Source organism: Bactrocera neohumeralis, unplaced genomic scaffold (assembly GCF_024586455.1).
Source record: "Bactrocera neohumeralis isolate Rockhampton unplaced genomic scaffold, APGP_CSIRO_Bneo_wtdbg2-racon-allhic-juicebox.fasta_v2 cluster11, whole genome shotgun sequence".
NCBI classification, from domain to species: Eukaryota; Metazoa; Arthropoda; class Insecta; order Diptera; family Tephritidae; genus Bactrocera; species Bactrocera neohumeralis.
Window position 1 is genome coordinate 22,280,663 of NW_026089624.1, and position 11,824 is coordinate 22,292,486.

Here is an 11,824-nt window from a genome sequence, read left to right on the forward strand (position 1 = left end):
TTTCCTTGACCTCGAACTGATGATTAATATTGTCATGGTAAATGGTGCAAGCTATCCCATACGATGCTTCCGAGTTTTGCGAGTTATTACTATACAGTGCTCCGCTAGTGTATTTGGAGTTTAACCCTACGATGAATGTACGGACCGCCTCTTGGTTGACATAATCCTTCATCCCTGAGATGTTTTGGTTACTAGACATCTCAAGTTTTGATAATGCTAAAAGATACCTCGCTATGGAATTCTGTGAGGATTTTCCTTCCTTGACGTATTCTCTTTATCTCGTCTAGCAAAACATATAAGGGTCGCTGGTCAGCAAAGCTGAAGTCCAATCGGTTTTTATGGAGTAAAAATTCATGTTCGTGTTGTGATTGGTGAGAACTTCAGAAGCTACTCCAATGATTTTGGTTCTTATTATCCCCAGAGCACTGTAGTATTTCGGATGTTGGGTAAAATCCTTAATTGTCTCCATGAAGGTCCAAATTTGTGATCTCTATGATCTTCATACATATATTGATTCTTGTCGCCATCAAATTTTGGCAATGGCTTGAACAATTCTAGGTCAATATGTTTTGGTTCCGTAATATTAAGTTTGATGTTCTTATGTATGATAATTGGAGTCGCTTAATGATTTTGTTGTTGCACTGATGCAAGTTGTTCTGTAAAGTCGTCTTGTTTTCGCACAATTTCTGTCAATGATGAAATTTGCGTTTTGGAGTAAGTAACTCTGGATTGGTGTTCTCAATGTTTCAGAATCTGCTGGGTGTCCACTTTTTTCAGGACGTTGTGGTTGGAAGTCAAACTTCCCGTGGAATTCAAAAAGTTTATTTTAGTCGTCGGAGGTTAAAATGGGCTTTACGAGCGGTTGAGCCCTAGCTAATTCCATTATTGTGTTTCCGCTGCTACATTTATGATGCGGGAGTTTTATCGCTTTGTTTTGGTTATGTTTAGGCTATGCGCTTTGTTTATTTAGGTTTCTTTCTTCAGTGTGTGATAACGGTACACGGAATATTTTAGTAAGTTTCGAACAATATTTATATGTGTAGTGAAAATTACATAATAATCTCAGTTACAGTGCAAAATTTGATTTTGTAGCATTTTTATTAATATATTGCAGGTACATAATGCCCCAACAATGTCAGCCTGGAAATCCAACGCAGGATAACTCTTGCCAACAGGTGCTACTTCGGACTGAGTAGGCAATTGAGAAGCAAAGCCCTCTCTCGACGAACAAACACCAAACTCTATAAGTCACTCATAATTTCCGTCCTGCTATATGGTGCAGAGGCTTGGACTATGACAACAACTGATAAGTCGACGTTGCGAGTTTTCGAGAGAAAAGTTCTGCGAAAGATTTATGGTCCTTCCGCGTTGGCCACGGCGAAGATCGCATTCGATGGAACGATGAGCTGTATGAGATATATGACGGCATTGACATGTTCAGCGAATTAAAAGACAGCAGCTACGCTGGCAGGTCATGTTGTCCGAATGGACGAAAACCCTTCAGCTCCTGGCTTACGTTGATGGCATAAATAAGGCCGACCGATATTAGAGCGAGAGGATGGAGTCATGTGTAGAAGTTCACGCAAGTGAGGAAAGTTCTCTGATCGCCATTCACTTGGGAGTGGCCAGAAACGATTCTTTTACACATGGCTCAAGCAGCTCACTACTTCCGGTCTTTGACCAAGTATCCTCTGGGTAGCCTAAGAACATCCGTTCGAAGGCGAGCTAAAGTGAGAAGGCGAAACATTCCCTACAAGGGTTGTGCGCTGGGTTTGGGACCCGCCACGTAAAAAACACCCCCAGTGAAGAGCTACAACCAGCCTCGGATGAGAGACCCCCCTTTTGATGACGACCATGGCAAACGAAATAAGGACTACGAATTGAGGGCATGCACCTGGAATGTCCGGTCCCTTAATTGGGAAGGTGCCGCTGCCCAGCTGGTTGATGTCCTCGTAAAGACAAAGGCTGACATCACCGCCGTCCAAGAAATGCGATGGTCAGCTTCTTTGTAAAATATGGTCGGACGAAAGCATGCCCAACGATTGGAATTTAAGTGTGCTATGCCCAATCCATATAAAAGGAGACCCCACAATCTGCGCCAACTACCGTGGGATTAGCCTCCTCAACATCGCATATAAGGTTCTATCGAGCGTATTGTGTGAAAGATTAAAGCCCACCGTCAACAAACTGATTGGACCTTATCAGTGTGGCTTCAGACCTGGAAAATCAACAACCGACCAGATATTCACCATGCGCCAAATCTTGGAAAAGACCCGTGAAAAGAGAATCGACACACACCACCTCTTCGTCGATTTCAAAGCTGCTTTCGACAGCACGAAAAGGAGCTGCCTTTATGCCGCGATGTCTGAATTTGGTATCCCCGCAAAACTAATACGGCTGTGTAAACTGACGTTGAGTAACACCAAAAGCTCCGTCAGGATCGGGAAGGACCTCTCCGAGCCGTTCGATACCAAACGAGGTTTCAGACAAGGCGATTCCCTATCGTGCGACTTTTTCAACCTGCTTTTGGAGAAAATAGTTCGAGCCGCAGAACTAAATAGAGAAGGTACCATCTTCTATAAGAGTGTACAGCTGTTGGCGTATGCCGATGATATTGATATCATCGGCCTCAACACCCGCGCCGTTAGTTCTGCTTTCTCCAGGCTGGACAAGGAAGCACAGAAAATGGGTCTGGTAGTGAACGAGGGCAAGACGAAGTATCTCCTGTCATCAAACAAACAGTCGTCGCATTCGCGACTTGGCACTCACGTCACTGTTGACAGTCATAACTTTGAAGTCGTAGATAATTTCGTCTATCTTGGAACCAGCGTAAACACCACCAACAATGTCAGCCTAGAAATCCAACGCAGGATAACTCTTGCCAACAGGTGCTACTTCGGACTGTGTCAGCCTAGAAATCCAACGCAGGATAACTCTTGCCAACAGGTGCTACTTCGGACTGAGTAGGCAATTGAGAAGCAAAGTCCTCTCTCGACAAACAAAAACCAAACTCTATAAGTCACTCATAATTCCCGTCCTGCTGTATGGTGCAGAGTCTTGGACGATGTCAACAACGGATGAGTCGACGTTGCGAGTTTCCGAGAGAAAAGTTCTGCGAAAGATTTATGGTCCTTTGCGCGTTAGCCACGGCGAATACCGCATTCGATGGAACGATGAGCTGTACGAGATATACGACGACATCGACATAGTTCAGCGAATTAAAAGACAGCGGCTACGCTGGCTAGGTCATGTTGTCCGGATGGACGAAAACACTCCAGCTCTGAAAATATTCGACGCAGTACCCGCCGGGGGAAGCAGAGGAAGAGGAAGACCTCCACTCCGTTGGAAGGACCAAGTGGAGAAGGACCTGGCTTCGCTTGGAATATCCAATTGGCGCCACGTAGCGAGAAGGAGAAGCGACTGGCGCGCTGTTGTTAACTCGGCTATAATCGCTTAAGCGGTTTCTACGCCAATTAAGAAGAAGAAGATATTAGAGCGACCTTTTCGTGGCTTCGTAAAAATTTTCAATCTGTAATTGATCACTTTGTGTTAAACACACGTAAAGTTTTCAATAAATAATTTTCAATAATTTTTCTTTTGAATAGCTGGAATAAAAAAGCAAGCGACCGAAATTGAACGATTCAAATAAATTGAAATAGAAATCACAATATTGAAAAATAAAAGAAACAAAAATTGAAAAAAATATGTATGGAAAAATTTACTTTTTGGAATTATCCAATTTTCCGACATTTCCTCATGAAAATTATAAGGTATTTTTATTTCTAAACCTTCCCCGATCCACAATGAACAACCTCTGAAAATTTCATCAAGATTGGTGCAGCAGTTCTAATAGCGTTACTAGCAAACAAACATTCATTCGTTTGTGTGGGAAAAAGAAAAGGGCTGGTTTTAATAAATAATTTGCAAGATTGGTCCAGGCGTTGTTGAGTTATGCGCTAAGCAACACATTTTGCGATTCATTTTTATAGTATACTAGCTGACCCGGCGAACTTCGCACCGCCTAATTATTGGAGGCATATTTAGTAAGTCACAAACACACGACACAATACTTTTTTAATTTTATTGAAATTTGCTGCTTTTAGATTTTTAGGAATATTAAAGAATTATAGTATAGATGCACAGCAAAGAGACGTTAACATTTCAAGTGACATTTTACTATAGACAATTTTTTTTGCGTGAATACTGACACATATTTACACTATAACTATCAAACTACATCTGTCATCGAGAAAATAAAGAAATCAAACAACTATAATATAGTTATAGTGAAGCTATATATCCCTCAACTCCTTAAAATGCATTGTCCGTTTTGTAAAAAGTGGATGGAACGGCAGAAAATAAATAATAACTGCCCAGATTGTATTAAATTATTATTAAGATGCAACGAATGCTACAACATAATCGCTGTTACCTTCAGATTTTGTACCAAGTGTGGTAAGAATTAGAACGAATAATACGCGTGAACAAGGCAAAAGTACAAAAAAATATATTAAATCAAAAGCTGCTATCTAAACCAAAACACGTTTCTACAATGCCATCTTCATCATCTGAGGAGACATTCTGTGAATTAAATTTATCGGCCGAAGACATAGAGGACATTCAAGTTATTGAAGGCAGCCAAAAGCCCAACATCAAGAATGTTCTGGTAGATATTGATGTTATTGAAGACAGCCAGCAGCTCAACATTGATAATGTTCTGATCGAATCAGATTTGTCCGAGTCGCCTAGTACTTCCACCATATTATCATGTCCTGGCGAGCCAAGTGGTTCCCAAGTAGATGGAGCCAAGTTGATGGAAATAAAGAGTTACTAATACACGTTGACATTAAGGATCCAAATGCACATACACTTCATATACAAAAATTTAAAATTTTCTTGGATATGCTCGTTTCTGGACTGTGAACATGATAAACAAATCTTTGCTTAAATTAAATACAACACAGTTATGATCATGTAAAGTTAATTAATATAGTGCTTTCTGGTAGACAATATTTTTAGTTTTTTTTTTGCGGTGCGTAAATAAATAAGGATGTTGGTTTTCCGACACGCGGTCACGCAACGTATAATTGTCCATGTGCGAAACAGGGAAACTCTAAGTTTATTCTGCAAACTTGCAACGATTGGCCTTGCGATTTATTTATAGTCATCGCAAACGCCAGACGCACGGGAAATTGCAACCCCTAAAATCAAATGGCAAATCCGTTGGAATCATAGGTATTCCTGGGATTAAGACATCCTCTCCTTTGTATTTTCCTTTGATTATTTTAGCTTCGATGATGTTATTCATGAGTTTCTTCACAACCAATCCATCGTTCCATTGCAAAGTCGAGGTTGATTAATATTACGCAGCATGATGACAACTGACCCTACTTTTAATTTCAAATTATATGGTGGTAGTCCAGGCAAGTCCAATGAATTTCAAAATTCTGTAGGATAGTTGACTACGTCATCCTGGTTTGTGGCCTTGTCAACTGATTTGTACGTAAACAACTCTCCTGGAAGGAAATTCTGAATGGTAGCATTGAGATCATCGACATCTTTGTTTTTTGCTGCCAATATTACTCCTTCACTTAGCCAATCGTGGTTATTATATTGTTGTTTAATGTCCGGAAAAACACGCTGAATAAGCTCCTTTTTCGATTCTGTGAAATGACAGAAATCTGTGTGAAAAATCATTAATCCGGTCGAGCTGTCAACTGCGACCTTACCATTGCCAATATCCAGCAACTGCTTCGAAAACACAGTCGCAGTTTGATCTTGTTGCAAAAACACTCGCATGTTAGTAGTTAATTGTAGTGTCCTTTACTTGCCGCCACAAATTTGATGATTTTAGACATGCGTTTATTTCGTCAGCAACAGTCGATCGAGAAATTACTGGAAGAGTCTGACGAAAATCACCTGACAACAGTATCATAGCTCCACCAAAAATGTTTTGGTTATCACGTAAATCTTTAACGTCCTATCTAGTGCCTCCAGCGACCTCTTGTGGGCCATTGTGCATTCGTCCCAAATTATCAATTTGCATACTTGGAGAGTCTTCGCCATAGCGCTATTTTTGGCAATGTTGCAAACTGGCGTTTCGTTGATATGCATGTTTAATGGTAATTTTAAGGCTGAATGTGCAGTTCGTCCGCCTTCTAATAAAGTTGCTGCTATTCCAGATGAAGCCAATGCTAGGGCTACCTCATTTTGCGATCGGATCTTTGCTAATAGCAATGAAATTAGGAACGTTTTCCCAGTAACCCCAGGAGAATCAAGAAAGTAGATCCCCCCAGACCCACTGTTTACAGCTTGTGTTAAACGATCGTACGTAATCCTTTGTTCTTCGTTCAATTGCGGAACAGTTGTGCGAACTGCTTCGGTCTTAGCTTGAGTATCGTACTGGAGTTCTCTTTGCAACTCCTGGTTTAATGCATCTTGCATAGCACGATTGGGTGCTGTCAGGCCCAAACACGACAATACTTTATTTGCCATCAACAAACACATATCTTCTATTATGATCAATGTGTCATTGTAAATCTCTGCCGTAATTTCCAATGTAGGATTCAAAGTTTCACAACGCACGAGTTAATTTATTTACTCGTTATGAATAAAATAAATATAATTTTAAGTCAGCCAATGAGATTGGTACTGACTGATCCTTTATTCGTTTAATAATTCACAGTATACACATGTACTTAAGTATTGAATATATTAAACTTAAACTGTACCTTTACAAGTGGTATACAGAACTTGTTACTCGGCAGTCGATAATGATAAAGTGACTTCGAGGCTATTGTTCCAGTTGCTTATATAGGCTATGCTTATCGCTGCTCATACTATTGAGATGCTAGTTGTTTACTAGTAAATAACTATTTGGGTTGTTATTGTTTGTTGTACTGATAGCGCGCTTCTATTGTTCTAAGATAAAGTAGTTTTGATGATTTTTCTTTAATGTTTACTGAAAGATAAGGTTGTGGTTAAAGGTTAAAGTATTAACTCTCCCCTCTCTTGTGAAGAATAGATCTCCTGATCTATACTTGAGTCTTGAGTAGATGAGTTGTTGTTGTTTTAACGGATGGTAAATATCATTTGTGTTGTCGTCGAGGTCATCTAACGGTAGGCCCAAGAAACGTGCTGTTTCGACGGGGTCGGACCAAAGGGAGGAGGGTGTTAGATGGGTAGGGTTTGTGGGGCATGCAAAGAGGTGGTCAGTGTCATGCGGAGACTCGTTGCATGCAGGACATACATCGAGTATGTCAGGGTCTATTCTGGATAAGTAGGAGTTTAACCTGCTACAGTATCCAGAACGAAGTTGCGCAAGGGTCACACGCGTTTCTCGCGGCAGCTGGAGCTCTTCGTCTGCGATGGGTGGTGGTTTAACTCCAAGAACGCCATTCACGGGAAGGGAGTCGGTGAAGGTGTTGATGGCTCCACTGTGAATGGCGGTCAGTACCTGTCGAAAGTTAGTTGCGTCCGAAGTCCGGTCGGCGTACTGTACGACGTCGTCGACGTAATCCAGGAATGACCTCTTGATGCTCCTAGGAGGCGGTTCCGCTCCAAGCAGATGGCTGCAGGGGTGATTTCTGCGAAAGCATCCCAGCAGGAACTGCCTGGAGAGGAGTTCGTTATGCTCCTTAACCGGGAGCATGCGCGTCTCACTATGGAGGTGTTCAATCGGAGACATCAAGAGACATCCTGTAGTGGTCCGGAGTGCAGTATTTTGGCAGGTCTGAAGTTTCCTCATCTGCGTGCCACTGCATCCAGGCGACCATATGGGCGCTGCGTAATTGAGGACCGGCCGGCCGATTGCCTTGTATGTTGCCAACAACGTTTCTTTGTCTTTTCCCCATGTGCTGCCGGCTAGCGACTTGAGGATTTTGTTGCGGCTCTGTACTTTGGCGATAATCGATATCGATAATCGATAATAATTATTGACAGTCGGAACTTTGACGCCGTCGAGTGCAATGTTAAGCTCAAGTCTATACTCCTTCGTCCAGTTGGTAAAAATGGTCGCTGTGGATTTGGTGGGGGAGAGTGTAAGATTTCGTGCAGTGAGGAAACGAGAAAGATCGGAGAGGTAGCTGTTTACCTTCGAACACATGCCATCGATTCCATTGCCCGACGCCAATATCGTGCAGTCATCAGCGTACGAGGTTATGGAAACTCCCTCTGGTGGTTGTGGGAGTTTCGAGATGTAGAAATTAAACAGTAGTGGGGAGAGGACACCACCCTGCGGAACCCCTGTTTAATTCTTCTCAGTTTAGATGTTTTACCTCGAAATAGTACGGATGACTGGCGACCGCTCAGGTAGTTCATGGTCCACCTCTTTAACCCTGGAGGGAGCGTAGTTGTTTCAATGTCCTGCAGTAGCGTTGTGTGATTGACCGTGTCAAAGGCTTTTGACAGGTCCAACGCTACGAGGATCGTTCTTTCGCAGGGTGGTTTCTGGTTGAGGCCACGAACTATCTGGGCGTTTATGACGCTAAGTGCTGTGGTGGTGCTGTGCACTTTTCGGAATCCATGCTGGTGGCTGGCTAGGCTCAGGTGGTGAGTGAAGATCGGGAGTAGCAAGGCCTCAAGTGTCTTCACTACTGGGGAGAGGAGAGTTATCGGGCGATAAGATTCCCCTTTGTTGGCGGGTTTCCCAGGTTTCAGTAGTGGGACCACTCTTCCGACTTTCCACACATCGGGTATTTGAAGAGTGGTCAGCGACAGATTAAGGACCTTGGTGAGATATTCTACTCCCGTCGAGCCTAGATGCTTTAGCATTAGCATGTTGATTCCATCAGGGCCAATGGATTTGGAGGATTTTGCTTTTTTGATGACACCCTGAACCTCCTCACCGGTGAAAGTAAGTGGCGCGCCGTCGTTTGGCATTTTGATGATATCCTGTTGGGCAACATGTAACTGGAGGGATGTATATATTAAATATTTCGAGCTCGACATCGCCTGACCGGATAGCTATACCCTGACATTCTAGGGTAGTATCCCTGGGGTCGATGTCTACATCGATTGGACGATACTGCACGGTGTTGTGCAATATGAAAGCTAGGCCACCACCATTATCTCGCTCGCGATCTTTACGTATAACGTTGAAACCTGCACAACTCAGAAGATCTGAGCGGCTGTTTAACTTGGTTTCTTGGACCGCAGCTATCGATAGACGTTCCCGATTCATTAGTGCAACTATCTCCTCGATCTTGCTCTGGAGTCCGTTGCAGTTGAATTGAAGTAGCCGGGTTTGTCGCGGGTGTCCGTGGGTGATCCTGGGGGGAGGGAGTGGCGTGTAGTTGGTATTTGTAGCAGCTACTGAACCAGCAGGGGCGATTGTCGTACTGGGGTGTTGGTTGGCGACGCCACTGTTGTGAGTTGCGGGGCAGACTCCTGCAGCATGGGGCAACGTATGAGTCACTCCACTCACGTGTGGTGCGCAGGCCGGAACACGTCGAAAAATGACACCAGCCAGTACAAGAATTGCACTTGACGGATGTCACATTCCGGCGTATGACGGCCTGACACACGGAACAGACTGTGCGAGGGACCAAGAGCTGCTGGTTGGTTCTCGCACGAGGATTGGAGCGGGATGAAGGTTGGGGGGGGGGGGACAAGTCAGAAGGGGAGTTATGTTGCCTGATTGAGCTCCTAGGGACCGTGGAGGTCCTTTGTTGGCCACTTGGATTGGGTGGCGGCGCGGCGCGCGAACTGTGTGCGGATTGCACAGCCGTAGAGGCTTGTGTCGCAATATTGCGCAGGCAACATGGGGCCACGTAACGCGTGGTCCACTCCCTATGGGTCTTAAGGCCTGAGCAGGTCTTAAGATGGCTCCATCCATTGCATGTGTTACACCTGACCGAGGTGGAGTTTGGATGGAGCCGTTTTGCGCATACGCAGCAGAAAAATTCCTCCGGGCCCGGGTTGGACTCAATGCCAGCGCGAGTCAGGAGGATACGGAGCAACCCTGCTGCAAGGCATTGCTCTAATGACGACAAACACAAATTAATACTCAACGATCCAAACGGGGTTAGATCGCCGAAAAAACAGCCCTTGGTCGGATGAAATCCGAGTCAATTCCGGTGCGTAGAACCGGCTGTCGTGGGAATTGAGTAGATGAGTCATTCCTACACGTTCTATGGTAGCGTTGTAGTTTCTTAGATGTACAGTTGTTTGATAAATTATATATAGTTTGAATATTACAAATATACTTAATCCTAGGACTACAAGTACTCCTATAGTTATGAACATATTCTTGATTGGGTGTTCTTCAAATGGTATTAAAATTTGTTTCATTTTTTAATGTTGTCAAATTGATATTCGTTTTCTGATTTCAATATTTCAAGAATGTGAATTCTTTCGTTTCCATTAGCTATAATATAATCTTTAATTTCTTGTTCCTGGTTGTGGAATACTTCTGAGTCAATAATAATTGTTTCATTAAATTGTATTAAATTCGATCCTTCAATTGATTTTCCGTTTAAAATATGTTTTCCTTGTAATACGACATTACCATGTCCTAAATCTATAATAGGTGCGTTATTTTCTTGGATAACATTACAATGGGCTTCGTAACCTTTGATCATTGGTATTGTACAATTGTCATTAGGTTCTTGTTTACAAATATATTTACTTAAATTACTTTTACATTTAGATGCTAATATTATTTTATCTCCACATTTACTTACGATTTTATTCATATCCAAAATGCCTTGACGATAGGATAATGGAGTAACTTTGTATGTTGTGCATTTCTTTTCAATGACTGGATATTTATAAATTACAATGAAAGTGTCGTCTAATCTACCTACATGCGTGTCTGCATATTCGAGTATGTCAATAACCGGTATACTAGTTTGTCCCTTTCCTAGTATCCTTTAAATCTCGTCCGTATTTATTGCTGCTGAATAAAAATTTCCGTTGTTCGCGAAATTAATTGTCATAGTTAAGTCAAATAACTCCTTGTATAATTCCTGCAATACAACTTTTTGTTTAATTGTCTTAATATTAAATGTTTTCATCATTATTTCAAAGTTGGAATTAATTTGTCTTTGTTTGTTATTATTTTCAATTATGTCGTTGAGTATTGTTTTAATTTCAATCAGGTCGACGTGGTCTGGGACTCCTGTGATAAATTTCAAAATCGATCCTAAGAAATCAAGAGATCTTGAGCGTCTGGCTCGTCCATTATTCAGTAGTTGTTTTCTGAGGATTTCTATTCTGTTGAACAATACTGTTTCTGTTGCGTCTTCACTAGGCATCTCTCCTTTATGTTCGGCGATTTTGTAGTATGGTTTAAGTATTTTGCTTAAGTTCGTCATATGGAATAGGTACTCATGTTCTTGATACAAAAATGATGGATCAGTCTCGGTTAACACATACTTGCGATCTTGTAAGTCGGTTATTTCCTGAGCTAAGGATGTTGCTAGGATTAATGTTAGCGTTATCATCATCATTGTTTCTGAGGTTGTCCTTGTGTACGATCTTCCCCTCCGTTGTTAAAATTGTGTCCTCACGATTCTCTTGTACGGTTTTCTTCAAATAGCGTCGATTTGTTTTATTTCGTCGGTTTTGTTTCACATAAACTGTTTGTACTGTTTTATATTCCTTTTGTGTTCGTTTTTTTATTATGGTATGATAACATATACTCCTGCTTATTTTCGATCAGTTCTTTTATTCCTTCAGTCTTGCTCCTTTCAAAAAATAATTCGATAGGTTTTCTTTTTGTGACGGAATGTATTATCCTATTGTATTCCTTGATTGCGTTGAATAGTTCTTCAGTCGCAGTTGATTTATTTTGTTTAATGCGCATTCTAATTTCCAGAATGGT